This window comes from Stenella coeruleoalba (genome assembly GCF_951394435.1).
Source record: "Stenella coeruleoalba genome assembly, chromosome: 17".
Classification (NCBI taxonomy): Eukaryota; Metazoa; Chordata; class Mammalia; order Artiodactyla; family Delphinidae; genus Stenella; species Stenella coeruleoalba.
In genome coordinates, this window is record NC_137163.1 from 8,793,066 (window position 1) to 8,810,428 (window position 17,363).

General features: G+C 43.2%; 1 protein-coding gene across 5 annotated transcripts in view; it reads left to right on the top strand.

The window, feature by feature from the left end:
- The first annotated feature begins 7,529 nt into the window (after positions 1 to 7,529).
- The window catches only part of LOC307175961 (uncharacterized protein), a 244,680-nt gene continuing 234,846 nt past the window's right edge, over positions 7,530 to 17,363 (top strand). For all 5 annotated transcript variants that reach the window (XR_013824564.1, XR_013824565.1, XM_079901698.1 and 2 more), the window contains exon 1: positions 7,530 to 7,740. The gene's annotated coding sequence lies outside the window, so the exon portion shown is untranslated. The remainder of the gene's footprint in view (positions 7,741 to 17,363) is intronic.

Here is a 17,363-nt window from a genome sequence, read left to right on the forward strand (position 1 = left end):
AAGACTGTTAGGGATGGAATGATGTCCCCCTAAAATTCATAGGTTGAAATTCTAATCCCCAGTATCTCAGGATGTGACTGTATTTGGAGACAGGGTCCTTTGAGAAGGGATTAAATTAAAATGAGGTCATTCGGGTGGGCCCTAATCCAATCTGACTGGTGTCCTTATAAGAAGGACACAGCTGCACAGAGGGAAGACCATGTGAAGCTACAGAGAGAAGACGGCCATCTACAGGGCAAGGGGAGAGGCCTCAGAAGACACCAACCCTGGTAACACCTTGAGCTCAAACTTCTAGCCTCCATTCTGAGAAAATAAATTTCTGTTGATTGAACCACCCAGTCTTTGGTGTAACAGCAGACCTAGAATTTAAATGCAGTCTCCTCTGTGCAACATTAAGGAAAGCATTAGATTTCTGAGTCCCACTTTTCACATCTGAAAAATGTGGTTAATTATAATCCCTGTTCTACCAAAGTCACAAGGTTATTGGTGAGGATTCAATAGTATCTACTGAGAGGTTCTCTTATGTGCATCTCACCCAGCACAAGCGGACGAGAAGTAAATGGTCTTGTGATTTCTGGGCTAGCCGCTTTCTAAGCCAGATGGTGAGTAGACTGCATTTCTTGGGCCATGTTTGAACAAGGGGTTGTGACATCTAGGAGTGGTGAGATGAGATGGGTCATAAGAATATGTGAAAATTCAGTGTGAAACGTGGCTCAGTGGAGTTGAAATTGACATACCGAGGGCTTAGGAGAGGGAAGTAGTGAGTATGCTTTTTATTTTTCAGCTTAAGTTGGAGGTCATCTGCTCTATGACATCTTCCATTATGAAATCAGTTGACACTTTAAAATTTTTTCTTTAGGGGCTTCCCTGGTGGCGCAGTGGTTGAGAATCTGCCTGCCAACGCAGGGGACACGGTTTCGAGCCCTGGTCTGGGAGGATCCCACATGCCGCGGAGCAACTAGGCCCGTGAGCTGTAACTACTAAGCCTGCGCGTCTGGAGCCTGTTCTCTGCAATAAGAGAGGCCGCGATAGTGAGAGGCCCGCGCACCGCGATGAAGAGTGGGCCCCACTTGCCACAACTAGAGAAAGCCCTTGCACAGAAACGAAGACCCAACACAGCAAAAATAAATAAATAAATTAATAAACTCCTACCCCCAACATCTTTAAAAAAAATAATTTTTTTCTTTTTTACAATTGCTTAATCTTTTTTTTTTGCATCTTTATTGGAGTATATTGCTTTACAATGGTGTGTTAGTTTCTGCTTTATAACAAAGTGAATCAATTATACATATACATATGTTCCCATATCTCTTCCCTCTTGCGTCTCCCTCCCTCCCACCCTCCCTATCCCACCCCTCCAGGCGGTCACAAAGCACCGAGCTGATCTCCCTGTGCTATGCGGCTGCTTCCCACTAGCTATCTACCTTACGTTTGGTAGTGTATATATGTCCATGCCTCTCTCTCGCTTTGTCACGGCTCACCCTTCCCCCTCCCCATATCCTCAAGTCCATTCTCTAGTAGGTCTGTGTCTTTATTCCTGTCTTAACCCTAGGTTCTTCATGACATTTTTTTTTCTTAAATGCCATATATATGTGTTAGCATACGGTATTTGTCTTTCTCTTTCTGACTTGCTTCACTCTGTATGACAGACTCTAGGTCTATCCACCTCATTACAAATAGCTCAATTTCATTTCTTTTTATGGCTGAGTAATATTCCATTGTATATATGTGCCACATCTTCTTTATCCATTCATCCAACGATGGACACTTAGGTTGTTTCCATCTCTGGGCTACTGTAAATAGAGCTGCAATGAACATTTTGGTACATGAGTCTTTCTGAATTATGGTTTTCTCAGGGTATATGCCCAGTAGTGGGATTGCTGGGTCATATGGTAGTTCTATTTGTAGTTTTTAAAGGAACCTCCATACTGTTCTCCATAGTGGCTGTACCAATTCACATTCCCACCAGCAGTGCAAGAGTGTTCCCTTTTCTCCACACCCTCTCCAGCATTTATTGTTTCTAGATTTCTTGATGATGGCCATTCTGACTGGTGTGAGATGATATCTCATTGTAGTTTAGATTTGCATTTCTCTAATGATTAATGATGTTGAGCATTCTTTCCTGTGTTTGTTGGCAGTCTGTATATCTTCTTTGGAGAAATGTCTATTTAGGTCTTCTGCCCATTTTTGGATTGGGTTGTTTGTTTTTTTGTTATTGAGCTGCTTATAAATTTTGGAGATTAATCCTTTGTCAGTTGCTTCATTTGCAAATATTTTATCCCATTCTGAGGGTTGTCTTTTGATGTTGTTTATGGTTTCCTTTGCTGTGCAAAAGCTTTTAAGTTTCATTAGGTCCCATTTGTTTCATTTTGTTTTTATTTCCATTTCTCTAGGAGGTGGGTCAAAAAGGATCTTGCTGTGATTTATGTCATAGAGTGTTCTGCCTATGTTTTCCTCTAAGAGTTTGACAGTTTCTGGCCTTACATTTAGGTCTTTAATCCATTTTGAGCTTATTTTTGTGTATGGTGTTAGGGAGTGATCTAATCTCATACTTTGACATGTACCTGTCCAGTTTCCCAGCACCACTTATTGAAGAGGCTGTCCTTTCTCCACTGTACATTCCTGACTCCTTTATCAAAGATAAGGTGACCATATGTGCGTGAGTTTATCTCTGGGCTTTCTATCCTGTTCCATTGATCTATCTTTCTGTTTATGTGCCAGTACCATACTGTCTTGATTACTGTAGCTTTGTAGTATAGTCTGAAATCAGGGAGCCTGATTCCTCCAGCCCCATTTTTTGTTCTTAAGATTGCTTTGGCTATTTGGGGTCTTTTGTGTTTCCATACAAATTGTGAAATTTTTTGTTCTAGTTCTGTGAAAAATGCCAGTGGTAGTTTGATAGGGATTGCACTGAATCTGTAGATTGCTTTGGGTAGTAGAGTCATTTTCACAATGTTGATTCTTCCAATCCAAGAACATGGTATATCTCTCCATCTATTTGTATCATCTTTAATTTCTTTCATCAGTGTCTTATAATTTTCTGCATTCAGGTCTTTTGTCTCCTTAGGTAGGTTTATTCCTAGATATTTTATTCTTTTTGTTGCAGTGGTAAATGGGAATGTTTTGTGATTTCACTTTCAGATTTTTCATCATTTGTGTATAGGAATGCCAGAGATTTCTGTGCATTAATTTTGTAGCCTGCTACTTTACCAGATTCATTCATTAGCTCTAGTAGTTTTCTGGTAGCATCTTTAGGATTCTCTATGTATAGTATCATGTCATCTGCAAACAGTGACAGCTTTACTTCTTCTCCAATTTGGATTCCTTTTATTTCCTTTTCTTCTCTGATTGTTATGGCTAAAACTTCCAAAACTATGTTGAATAATAGTGGTGAGAATAGGCAACCTTGTCTTGTTCCTGATGTTAGTGGAAATGCTTTCGGTTTTTCACCATTGAGGACGATGTGGGCTGTGGGTTTGTCATATATGGCCTTTATTATGTTGAGGAAAGTTCCCTCTATGCCTACTTTCTACAGGGTTTTTATCATAAATGGGTGTTGAATGTCGAAAGCTTTCTCTGCATCTATTGAGATGATCATATGGTTTTTCTCCTTCAGTTTGTTAATATGGTGTATGACATTGATTGATTTGCCTATATTGAAGAATCCTTGCATTCCTGGAATAAACCCCACTTGATCATGGTGTATGATCCTTTTAATGTGCTGTTGGATTCTGTTTGCTAGTATTTTGTTGAGGATTTTTGCATCTATGTTCATCAGTGATATTGGCCTGTAGTTTTCTTTCTTTGTGGCATCCTTGTCTGGTTTTGGTATCAAGGTGATGGTGGCCTTGTAGAATGAGTTTGGGAGTGTTCCTCCGTCTGCTATATTTTGGAAGAGTTTGAGAAGGATAGGTGTTAGCTCTTCCCTAAATGCTTGATAGAATTCGCCTGTGAAGCCATCTGGTCCTGGGCTTTTGTTTGTTGGAAGATTTTTAATCACAGTTTCAATTTCAGTGCTTGTGATTGGTCTGTTTATATTTTCTATTTCTTCCTAGTTCAGTACCAGAAGGTTGTGCTTTTCTAAGAATTTGTCCATTTCTTCCAGGTTGTCCATTTTATTGGCATATAGTTGCTTGTAGTAATCTCTCATGATCCTTTGTATTTCTGCAGTGTCAGTTGTTACTTCTCCTTTTTCACTTCTAATTCTATTGATTTGAGTCTTCTCCCTTTTTTTCTTGATGAGTCTGGCTAATGGTTTATCAATTTTGTTTATCTTCTCAAAGAACCAGGTTTTAGTTTTATTGATCTTTGCTATCGTTTCCTTCATTTCTTTTTCATTTATTTCTGATCTGATTTTTATGATGTCTTTTCTTCTGCTAAATTTGGGGTTGTTTTGTTCTTCTTTCTCTAATTGCTTTAGGTGCAAAGTTAGGTTGTTTATTCGAGATGTTTCCTGTTTCTTAAGGTAGGATTGTATTGCTATAGACTTCCCTTTTGGAACTGCTTTTGCTGCATCCCATAGGTTTTGGGTCGTTGTGTTTCCATTGTCATTTGTTCCTAGGTATTTTTTAATTTGCTCTTTGATTTCTTCAGTGATCACTTCGTTATTAAATAGTGTATTGTTTAGCCTCCATGTGATTGTATTTTTTACATATCTTTTCCTGTAATTGATATCTAGTCTCATAGCATTGTGGTCAGAAAAGATACTTGATACAATTTCAATTTCTTAAATTTACCAAGGCTTGAGTTGTGACCCAAGATATGATCTATCCTGGAGAATGTTCCATGAGCACTTGAGAAAAATGTGTATTCTGTTGTTTTTGGATGGAGTGTCCTATAAATGTCAATTAAGTCCATCTTGTTTAATGTATCATTTAAAGCTTGTGTTTCCTTATTTATTTTCAATTTGGATGATCTGTCCACTGGTGAAAGTGTGGTGTTAAAGTCCCCTACTATGAATGTGTTACTGTCGATTTCCCCTTTTATGGCTGTTAGTATTTGCCTTATGTATTGAGGTGCTCCTATACTGGGTGCATAAATATTTACAATTGTTATATCTTCTTCTTGGATCGATCCCTTGATCATTATGTAGTCCTTCTTTTTCTCTTCTAATAGTCTTTATTTTAAAGTCTATTTTGTCTGATATGAGAATTGCTACTCGAGCTTTCTTTTGGTTTCCATTTGCATGGAATATCTTTTTCCATCCCCTTACTTTCAGTCTGTATGTGTCTCTAGGTCTGAAGTGGGTCTCTTGTAGACAGCATACATATGGGTCTTGTTTTTGTATCCATTCAGCCAATCTGTGTCTTTTGGTGGGAGCATTTAGTCCATTTACATTTAAGGTAATTATTGGTATGTATGTTCCTATTACCATTTTCTAAATTGTTTTGGGTTCCTTATTGTAGGTCTTTTCCTTCTCTTGTGTTTCTTCCCTAGAGAAGTTCCTTTAGCATTTGTGGTAAAGCTGGTTTGGTGGTGCTGAACTCTCTCAGCTTTTGCTTGTCTGTAAAGGTTTTAACTTCTCCATCAAATCTGAATGAGATCCTTGCTGGGTAGAGTAATCTTGGTTGCAGTTTTTTCTCCTTCATCACTTTAAATATGTCCTGCCACTCCCTTCTGGCTTGCAGAGTTTCTGCTGAAAGATCAGCTGTTAACCTTATGGGGGTTCCCTTGTGTGTTATTTGTTGTTTTTCCCTTGCTGCTTTTAATATGTTTTCTTTGTATTTAATTTTCGACAGCTTGATTAATATGTGTCTTGGCATATTTCTCCTCGGATTTATCCTGTATGGGAGTCTCTGTGCTTCCTGGACTTGATTAACTATTTCCTTTCCCATATTAGGGAAGTCTTCAACTATAATCTCTTCAAATATTTTCTCAGTCCCTTTCTTTTTCTCTTCTTCTTCTGGAACCCCTATAATTCGAATATTGGTGCATTTAATGTTGCCCCAGAGGTCTGAGACTGTCCTCAGTTCTTTTCATTTTTTTTCCTTTATTCTGCTCTGCAGTAGTTATTTCCACTATTTTATCTTCCAGGTTACTTATCCATTCTTCTGCCTCAGTTATTCTGCCATTGATCCCATCTAGAGTATTTCATTTATGTGTTGTTCATCATTGCTTGTTTCATGTTTAGTTCTTCTAGGTCCTTGTTAAATGTTTCTTGCATTTTGTCTATTCTTTTTCCAAAATTTTGGATCATCTTTACTATCATTATTCTGAATTCTTTTTCAGGTAGACCGCCTATTTCCTCTTCATTTGTTAGGTCTGGTGGGTTTTTACCTTGCTCCTTCATCTGTGGTGTGTTTTTCTGTCTTCTCATTTTTCTTATCTTACTGTGTTTGGGGTCTCCTTTTTGCAGGCTGCAGGTTCGTAGTTCCCGTTGTTTTTGGTGTCTGTCCCCAGAGGCTAAGGTTGGTTCAGTGGGTTGTGTAGGCTTTCTGGTGGAGGGGACTAGAGCCTGTGTTCTGGTGGATGAGGCTGGATCTTGTCTTTCTGGTGGGCAGGTCCATGTCTGGTGGTGTGTTTTGGGTGTCTGTGGACTTATTATGATTTTAGGCAGCCTCTCTGCTAATGGGTGGGATTGTGTTCCTGTCGGGCTAGTTGTTTGGCATAGGGTGTCCAGCACTGTAGCCTGCTGGTCGTTGAGTGAAGCTGGGTGCTGGTGTTGAGATGGAGATCTCTGGGAGATTTTCGCCGTTTGATATTATGTGGAGCTGGGAGGTCTCTTGTGGACCAGTGTCCTGAAGTTGGCTCTCCCACCTCAGAGGCACAGCACTGACTCCTGGCTGTAGCACCAAGAGCCTTTCATCCACATGGCTCAGAATAAAAGGGAGAAAAGGTAGACAGAAAGAATTAGTAGAAGTAGAAAGAAAGAAAGAAAGGAGGGAGGGAGGGAGGGAGGAAGGAAGGAGGGAAGGAAGGAAAAAAGAAAGAAGGTAAAGTAAAATAAAGTAAGATAAAATAAAATAAAGGTATTAAAATAAAAAATAATTATTAAGAAAAAAATTAGGAAAAAAACGGACGGATAGAACCCTAGGACAAACGGTGGAAGCAAAGCTATACAGACAAAATCTCACACAGAAGCATACACATACACACAAAAAGAGGAAAAGGGGAAAAAAATCATAAATCTTGCTCTTAAAGCCCACCCCTTCCATTTGGGATGATTCATTGTCTATTCATGTATTCCACAGATGCAGGTACTTCAAGTTGATTGTGGAGCTTTAATCCGCTGCTCCTGAGGCTGCTGGGAGAGATTTCCCTTTCCTTTGTTCTCACAGCTCCCGGGGCTCAGCTTTGGATTTGGCCCCGCCTCTGCGTGTACGTCGCTGGAGGGCGTCTGTTCTTCGCTCAGATAGGGCGGGGTTAAAGGAGCTGCTGATACGGAGGCTCTGGCTCACTCAGGCCGGGGGCGGGGGGAGGGAGGGGCGCGGAGTGCAGGGCGGGCCTGCGGCGGCAGACGCCGGCGTGACGTTGTACCCGCCTGAGGCGCGCCGTGCCTTCTCCCGGAAGTTGTCCCTGGATCCCGGGACCCTGGCAGTGGCGGGCTGCACAGGCTCCTGGAAGGGAGGTGTGGAGAGTGCCTGTGCTCGCACACAGGCTTCTTGGTGGCGGCAGCAGCGGCCTTAGCGTCTCCTGCCCGTGTCTGGGGTCTGCGCTTTTAGCCGCGGCTCGCGCCCGTCTCTGGAGCTCCTTTAAGCAGCGCTCTGAATCCCCTCTCCTCGCGCACCAGGAAACAAAGAGGTAAGAAAATGTCTCTTGCCTCTCCGGCAGGTCCAGACTTTTCCCCGGACTCCCTCCCGGCTAGCCGTGGCGCACTAGCCCCCTGCAGGCTGTGTTCACGCCGCCAACCCTAGTCCTCTCTCTGCGCTCCGACCGAAGCCCGAGCCTCAGCTCCCAGCCCCGCCCGCCCTGGCGGTGAGCAGACAAGCCTCTCGGGCTGGTGAGTGCCGGTCGCCCTGAGCCTCTGTGCGGGAATTTCCCCGCTTTGCCCTCCGCACCCTGTGGCTGCGCTCTCCTCCGCGGCCTCGAAGCTCCACCCATCCGCCACCCGCTGTCTCCGCCCGCGAAGGGGCTCCTAGCGTGTGGAAACATTTCCTCCCTCACGGCTCCCTCCCACTGGTGCAGGTCCCGTCCCTATCCTTTTGTCTCTGTTTAGTTTTTTCTTTTGCCCTACGCAGGTACGTGGGGGGTTTCTTGCCTTTTGGGAGGTCTGAGGTCTTCTGCCAGCGTTCAGTGGGTGTTCTGTAGGAGTTGTTCCACGTGTAGATGTATTTCTGGTGTATCTGTGGGGAGGAGGGTGATCTCCACGTCTTACTCTTCCGCCATCTTCCCCTCGTCCCCCCCAAATTTTTTTCTTTAGTGTTGGACACACTTAAGCATTCATCTTCAATTTTTAAATTTTGTCATTTATGGTAGTTTTCTATGGCTGCTGTAACAACTTACTGCAAAACTGGTGGCTGAAAGCAACACACATTTATTGATTTCTAGTTCTAGAGGCCAGACGTGTAACCATCAGTTTCACCGGGCTGAAGTCAAGGGGTCTGCAGCCCAGGTTCCTGCTGGAGGCTCCAGGAGAGGATCCGTTCCCTGGCCTTTTCTAGCTTCTAGAGGTTTTGCCTGTATTCCTTGGCTCACGACCCCTTCCTTGAATAACTCCAACCTCTTGCGTTTGTTGTCACATTTCCAGCTTCCTCCTTGACCTTCTTGTCACCCTGGACCCTTGTGATAACAGGATTACATTAGGTGCTCCCACATCAGTCAGGATCATCTCCCCATCTCAAGATCTTGAGCTTAATCATATCTGCAAGTCCCCTTTGCCATATAAGGGAACATTCACCGTTTCTGGGGGTTAGGATGTGGACATCTTCTGGAGGCCATTATTCAGCTACCATAGTATTGAAGAGATGCTGTGGAATAATGTAAAGAGCAGGGTCTTTCCCTAATTTTTCTAGTCGTTAGCTTTGTGACCTTGGGAAAGTCACTTAACCTCCCTGAGTCTGTTTCCTCAATTGTAAAATGAGTATAATATTACCCACCCCATAGAGTTGCAGTGAGAATTCAGGTGCCTGGGAGCAATTAATGTAATTGCAAGGACACAGCTCTTAAATGGTCAATGGTAGCTATTTTGTTTCATTTGATCTTTTGGTTTTCCAAATTTCCCACGTGCCTGTGCCTTGGTTCCTTCCAGCCACGCCTGGCACTCACTGTGGCCCATCCTAGGGACCCTAAAGGCATGGAGGCAGAGACCTGGATTTCCAGAGCAAGAAGTCTTTCAAGAGCTTTGTCAGCTTCTCTGCCACAGTCAACCTCAAACAGCTTAATACGGCTCCCTCCTTCCACTCTGTGCCTTTGTGAGCACACGCCCTGGATGTGCTCACGTGTCCCCATGGATCTCAAGAACTGAAATACACCCTGACCCAAATAACTCACCCTATCTGAGCCTGCTGCTTCATAACAACTGCAACACACCTCCCCTCAGGAAGAGTGGCTACAACGTTATACTGCAGGAAAAATAAACAGGCACAACACTGTCATCTTTTTTTTTTTGTAACATCTTTTTTGGAGTATAATTGCTTTACACTGTTGTGTTAGTTTCTGCTTTATCACAAAGTGAATCAGCTATACATATACATATATCCCCATATCTCTTCCGTCTTGCATCTCCCTCCCACCCTCCCTATCCCACCCCTCTAGGTGGTCACAAAGCACAGTCATCTTTTGAGTTGTTGTAAATGAAACCCATTCCTTCTCATCTCTGCCTGAAGGCAGTTGCTAAGGAAGCTGCTAGAGGAGAGGCATGCCCAGTTCCATCATAGTGTGCATGTTTTGAGCACCTGCGGTGTGCTGTGATAGGCTCTGGGGATTCAGGGAAGAATAAGATACAATCTTCACCCATGAATGAGCCTCTGCCTAAATAAATACATGTAACTCTGTATGCAGCTCAGCAAGAGCTTCCTGCGGTAGGAAAGACCCCTGACCTGCTGAAGCCTCAGTGTGCTGATCTGAATGGGGAATCAAGAAACCCATTTTTCATTGTTATAAAACAACATATGGAAGCATGCCCAGTGCCTTGCTTGGCATATGGGAGGTCCCAATGCTTTCTTGTATCCTATAAATGTGTCAGAGTTAGACGCAGGGGTTATGAGCATGGATGAGGGTTTGTTTTAGAGGAACTGGGTCTACAGCTCAGCTCTGAAGGGAGCACTGAATAGGACAGTCACAGCCTCTCACACCTTGACCCTTGTCTGCCAAGGTAGATGGGCCTGTTTCAAGAACAATCTGGGTGTAGGATAATAACCTGACACTTCCAGATCAGGGAGTTTTGTGATCTCTTGGTTACATTCTACCTGGATTGATTTTTACAGCTGAAAGTCTCTTCTGACTATATGGGCTTTGAGGAGGGATTCAAACCATTCAGTTTAAGATCACTGTAGTATTGTTTTGAAATATTAGGATTAGGAAACAATAAATGTGTGATTAAAAACACAACTGAGGAGGCAGTATTTAAAGTCAGGTGTGCCCTTCATTAGCTGTGTGACCCTGGGATTCTCTCTTCACCTCTCTGAGCTTTCTTTTGACGGTCTGTAAATAACAACAAACAAAAAGGATTATAATACCCAATTAACTGGTTGTCATAAGGAAAACCTTGACATTATGTAAAGTGCATCGCACATGGAAGCAGCCTTTCGTCAATGTTGAAAATCATTACTAAGAAGAAAAGAATGGAACAAGAGCTAGAAAGCATAAGAGAAAGAAAAGAGAAGGAAGAATGGAGAAGAAAGATGGACAGGAAGGAGGGGGGTGGCAAAGCTGACCATGAGCGCCGTCTTCTCACATTTGGAGAGTTGTTCTAAAGAAAGTGGGACTTCGCTTAGGACCAATTTATACAAGTGGCAGGGAAGCAGATGTTGCCTAAAATGAAGACCAGTTATTCTAGAGGGAGACATTAAAAGAGGGACTGAACAAAGAAATGTTAAAGACATTGAGAAAAGCATCTTTATAGAATACAGAGAATCCTAATACGTGTGTAGTTTCTTATACATAATGTATCTTTATAAATATGTAGTATTGAGTAGATCCTTTGGTTCTGTGAATAATATCAACAACCAAAACCTGAACCATGTGTCAAGCCAGGGGCTGAGCGCTTTTCTTGTAATACATGTATTATCCCCATGCAACTCTGGAGAAGGTGTTGTCATCCTCTCTGTGTAGGGAGAGGAGACCCAGACCCAGAGGCCCAAGGACCAGATAGCAGGGCCCAATAGTTGGGTTTTAATTAAAAAAATTTTGAACCACTTTACTGAGGTATGATTGACATGTAAAAATCCATACATATTTGATGTATATAACTTGGGTTTGAGGTTAAGTATACACTTGGAAAACCATCAGCACCATCAAGGCTATAAATATAACCATCACCTCCCAAAGTTTCCTCCTGCCTCTATCACTAATTATTATTATTATCATTATTATTAGTAGTAGCAACACAAAATAAGAGCTACCTTCTTAGCAAATTTCAAGCATACAATACATTATCGTCAGCTATAGGCACCATGTTGTATAACTGACCTTCAGAACCTCTTTATCTTGCATAACTGAATCTTCGTACCCTTCGACCATCACCTCCCTACCTTCCATCCCCTCCAGCCCCTGGCAACCACCATTCTACCGTCTGCTTCTAGGAGTTTGGCTATTTTAGATTCCACATCTGACACCACAAGTTAGGTGTTAAATTATGAAGGAATGCTTCCAAAACCACATGACCTCCATTATACTATTACCTGTGTGCTCTGTGACTTATTTGCTGGCATTACACGTCGGTTTGTCCCTCTGGACTGTGGGCTCCTCAGATGCATGAACGCTAATCTCTTTATCTAGGTATCTTTTGTGCATAACAGCTCCAGGCAGAAAAGTCGCTCCATCAGTATATTTTGGAAGAATGAATACCTAAATAAGGTTCAACAGAAAACATAAAAATATGAAGAGAGACTTTTTTTTTGAGTGCCCTATATATGTTGGGCTGTGAGTCATTTTACTTCCAGTATCCAGCCTCATTCCAAGAGACCTCCCTCTCTTGCAGAGGCTAAAAAGCTAAAACGCTGCAGCTAACATAGATCCATCCAGCAAGATGCACTTGAATGAGATGTGGGAGGTGAAGCTGGGTTTACTAGTCCCTTTATCAGGGAGTCCTTTCTTCCCCCTCCAGCTCATCTTTCACTGCTTTTTTCCCCCTCTGAATTGTCACTCCATCCATCCTGAATTTTTTCCCCCTATTCTCCTATGTGCCTAGATAGTCCTTGATTCTTTGCTGGGAACTTTGCTCTCCCTATTACTATTATTTTTTTTTTTTCTAATTCCTACTACTTTATAACTCAGCTCACATGCCGCCTCCTCCAGGCAGACTTCTGTGACTCCTACAGTCTGGGTTAGGGGTCTTGCTGTGGTCAGAATTCTAAAGATGCTCCCAAGATTTCCATTCCCCAGTTATTCAATCAGACACTAGTCTGGGTAGTGCTATGAAGGGATATTATATATATAATTTAAATCCCATATGAGTTGATTTTTAAAAGGGGAGATTTTCTGAGTTCACCCAATCTAATCATAATATTAAAGGCAGAGAAGTTTCTTTGGCTGGTAGGAGAAGAGGAAGGAAAAAGGGGAAGTCAGTGAGACTCAAAGACTCGAAATGCCATTTCTAGTTTGAAGACGTAGAGAACCATGTGAGAAAGAGTGGGAGTGGCTTCTAGGAACAGAACCCCTCATGACAGACAGCAAGGAAAGGGGCACATCGGTCCTACCCCCACAAAGAACTGAATTCTACTGTCAGCCTGAATGAGCTTGAAAGCACCTTCTTCCCCTGACCCTCCAGATAAGAGCCTTGCCTGGCTGACACCTTGATTTTGGCCTTGTGAGGCCCTGAGCGGAGAATGCAGTTGAGCCATCCGGATGTTTGACCTGTGGAACCATGAGATTATACCTGGGTGTTGTCTGAAGACATTACATTTGTGGTTATTTGATACACAGCAGTAGAAAATGGAAACCCTTGCTCTATGTTCCTTGACACTCGGATGTCCCCTTATTACCACACGGTAAAGGATTTATTAAAGTATGTTTCCAACCAGATTATGAGCTCTCTTAAGGCAGGGCATGCTGAGCTAGCTCATTGCATTTCCCAAATGACAAGTGCAATGCCTGAAACACAGAAGGCACTAAATGAAATGTCCGTTAAATCAGTGAGTGGGTTTTCACAAAAAGGGGCTGAAATCAAGACCTATCCGGACTGATGCCCCTTGGCTTCAGGAGATGTTTTTAGGGTTCCGTTTTGTGGAAGACAGCTTCAGTCTATCAACCCAAGATATATGACTGTCATACCCACTCAGTATCTGAAAAATTGAGGGAAGATGCTTCTGATCCTTCTGTGAACACTGAGGCTCTGCTGCCTTTCTTTGCTTTGGTCTAAAATGTTTCTCTTTCCTGAGAGACGACTTGATCATTCTCATTGGATAACTGGAAAGCTCAAACTTTCCAACCCCAATGTTCAAGGAACCACCTTGGTCTTGGTAGTGTGCGCCAAGTTCTGTACCAAGTGCTTTCCTGTTGTTTGTGGATTTTTCCTGAACCTGTCAATATTGTCTGATCTTGATCTCAATACATGTATATTCATCAGGACTCTTGGTTGCAAGCAGGCTTGGGTAAAATGAACATTTATAGCTGCCTGGTACCTGGTATGTCTAAGGTTCAGGAATGTGGGTTCAGGAATGGTTGTATCCAGGGGCTCAATCGGTATCATCATGGATTTTTCTCTCCCGTCGTATCTTTGTTAAGCCTTCTTCCATGTGTTGGCTTCATTCTCCAGATGGCTTTCTTTACATGGCGGGAAAGATGAGCCAATAACAATTTGTTCTAGGACTATATGAAATTACAGGTTTTTGTTCCCAAGGAAAAGCGGAGGGCTTATTTTTAATTTTATTTTTTTGCAGTGGTCCTAAATCAAATCTTAGGAAAGTCCCTAACCTAGTTTTGCTCACAGAGCTCATTTCTGTGCCAGTGTCTGGTGAGCATGGGTCACCTGGCCATTTAGGTGTGGTGACAGAATTACCAGATGAGGATGGAGGTGATACCAGATGGTCATAAACAGTGGTGACGGCCCCAATCAACAGTCTGCTTCTTCTTTTTTTTTTTTTAAATAAATTTATTTATTTATTTTTGGCTGCATTAGGTCGTTTTTGCTGCACGCGGGCTTTCTCTAGTTGCGGCGAGCAGGGGCTACTCTTCGTTGCGGTGTGCAGGCTTCTCACTGTCGTGGCTTCTTTTGTTGCAGAGCTTGGGCTCTAGGCGCATGGGCTTCAGTCGTTGTGGCACACGGGCTCAGTAGTTGTGGCCCGCAGGCTCTAGAGCGCAGGGTCGGTAGTTGTGATGCACAGGTTTTGTTGCTCCACGGCATGTGGGATCTTCCCAGACCAGGGATTGAACCCGTGTCCCCTGCATTGGCAGGCGGATTATTAACCACTGTGCCACCAGGGAAGTCCCTTGTTTTGTTTTCTAATATCCTCTTTCTGGGCAGCCATTCCTCGGCTCTTTTCTCCTCCTGTTCGAGGCCCAGGCAAGCACAGACTTCTTTAACAATCAGGATTGTAGATGTAGCCAATTAATTAAGAAGATTCAGGTAAAGGGTGTAATGTCTAGAAGAGTAAATGTTACTAATTTACCTTGAGAAGAAAATGATAAACTGCTCTTTCTACACCCCTAGGGATGCTAATTAGCAACCCAAAGCTAATTTTCTGATGTCTGTTTTCTTTCCTGGAGAAAAATAAATGAGTTGAAAAGAAGCCTGAGAAGGGTAGGTACATTTTTGCAGAGGAGCTGGTCTAGGAATGGGATGTGGGTTGAGGAGATATAAGAGGAAAGAGGTCGGAGGTGGACAGACGGTCTTCAGAGAGCAGTAGGACTGTTAACCTTCCTGGAAGAAGAAGCAGGTCTGCTCTGTGAATTTCAAGGAGGCAGCTCTACAGCAGGAAGCCACCTCTAGCCAGCTGAGTTCTCTGATGGATGTATCAGGTGACTCATGAAGTAGGAAACTATATTTAGCGGTATTCAAGCAGGGGCTGGATGTCCACAAGTCAGGGATGCCATAGAGGGGAACCTTACACTGTGTGAAAGTGATGAATTTCAAAATATTTTGAAACTAGGAAAGTCTGGGATTTTACAGTCAATCTGTCCCCTTCCAAAGTGAAGGATGATCAGAATTTGTGACTTGTCCTGGGAATGAGCTTAGAGGATCACAGAACAATTCATCTATAGTCATGTCCTCCTGGGGCAGATCTAAGGGTTACAATTTCCACGCCTGTCAAGAACAATGTAAGTGCTTCATTTTGTGACCCGAGTACACCAGCTTTCAGAAGTTTCCTGCTATAGTTCCAGAATTTCTACCATTGAAAATCTACTCCATTTAAGGCTTGGGTCCATTATGCAGCCGGGCACCCACAAACAGTGGGCTTTGGGAAGGAAGTTAACACTAAATGACTAGGCTTTCCCTTCCTTATCTGCAATTAGGAGGGAACGAATGTCCCCTAAGGTCTGCTCGAGCTCTGAGAATTCGTATAGTTCCATAATTCCATAAATACACAGAAGGAGTTTATATAAATAGAACTGGGCATGGTACTGCTTGAGTCAGCAGGCCTGCGTTGGTAACAGACTGAGGGATCCTACATAGACGGGGACAGATAGTGTAACAGCAATGGGTTCCAGGCTGTTACCGTTGGGGCAAGAGGTGAAAATGGGAGAAGAAACAAGTAAATTCTATAAGAGGACATCGAGATTCTTTTATAGACTTCTTGTCTGCTTAGGAACTTAGTTAAGTATCTAGTCCCTACTGGGCATGCCACGAATGTATGTTGAATTGAATACTATTGAATCCGCCTGTTGCTTCAGCCAAACCCATGACTCATGGTTCCCAGAGGATGGTATGCATTTTTGTGCTTCCAGTGATTTCTGTGCTTCTCTGTGATTCTGATTTGGGTTTCGGCATGTTCTTGGCAAACAGACGTCTTTAAAGCCAGACTAGGTTAAGGGCGGGTATTAGGAGGATGTGATAGGCAAGTTCATGGAGGTCAAAGCAGGAAACAAAGTACCGTTGGACCACATGGACTCGGGAACTGGAGAGTTAGACACAGAGACTTCTGCCTCTCTCCACGATCATATGGTTCCACATTTTTTTAAATTTCCATGGTATTGTTCCATTCTCCTGCTTCTGTGATTGTGCATCTTTCCCTCCTGGGTCAAATACTGTAGGCAGGCATTTAGCATAGTGGTTATAAGAATGTGGGATTCACAGTCCTCCCTGCAAAGCTGTGAACACTGGCATGCTGCTCTGCTTCTCCAGGTTCCTGTATCTGTGGCTGTAAATTGAAGACAGTACTGATGATGGAGTGTCACAAAGAAGAGTTCAGCCTTTTGTCCGTAGCCGGATGCTGGTTTCTTGAGCTGGAGGGTTTCTGTTGTAGGGGAGACCACAAAGACTGGGAATCAGAAAAGGCAAGATATAGGCCCCTAAAATAACCAGGCACGGAGCTACCGGATTCTAACAATTTCAAGATTGAGGAGATCTTTGAGGTCACGTGAAGAAATCTTGAAGTCCCAGCACATTCGTTTCTCCTCCACCTGACAGCTTTTCTCTCTGTCATATACATGAGAAAAGAGCAGTGCCTGCACCGCAGGAATACACGTAGGAGTTTTGTTTGTAAACACCCCTCTCTGCAGGTGTGAGAGCCAGTCACATTTTTATCATTGCTGGGTTTAATCCTGTCACCAGCGCTGGCACACGAGTCACTCTGCTGGTCCTGGGAGCATCACGGTGCAATGGATTGATGGAGACAAAGAGGCCAATCCTGCCTTTTCATCTCCCCGATGAATCCAGAACATCGCCAACCAATAGGGGCAGCTGGGATGCTGGTGGAAGTTTCCATTCAGGCGGGAAGCCAAGCTGAGCCACCTGGACCTTCTGAGTCTCTAGCAGGAAACTCCTGTGTTCCCTTTCAAAGACAGTTGCCTGCAAACCTGCTTGGCTTGCCTCCATCAGCATGAGCAAATGTTTACTGCACACCTCTTATGGACCAGACTGTCCTAGGGATTTCATTTAATTCTGACATTAGCCCTGTGAATTAATCACTAATATTCCCATTTTATGTAAAAAATAACGCCTCACTGAGGTCACACTTCTTGTCGGTGGGACAAAAACCAGACCTGTTTATCTTCCATGTACCAGCCCCTCCTCTACAACAGGCTGTCCCTCCAAATTACGAATTAATCACTTCCTAGCACAACTGCATTTAACCTTCATCACAGGAGCATAAGGTAGTTGTTAC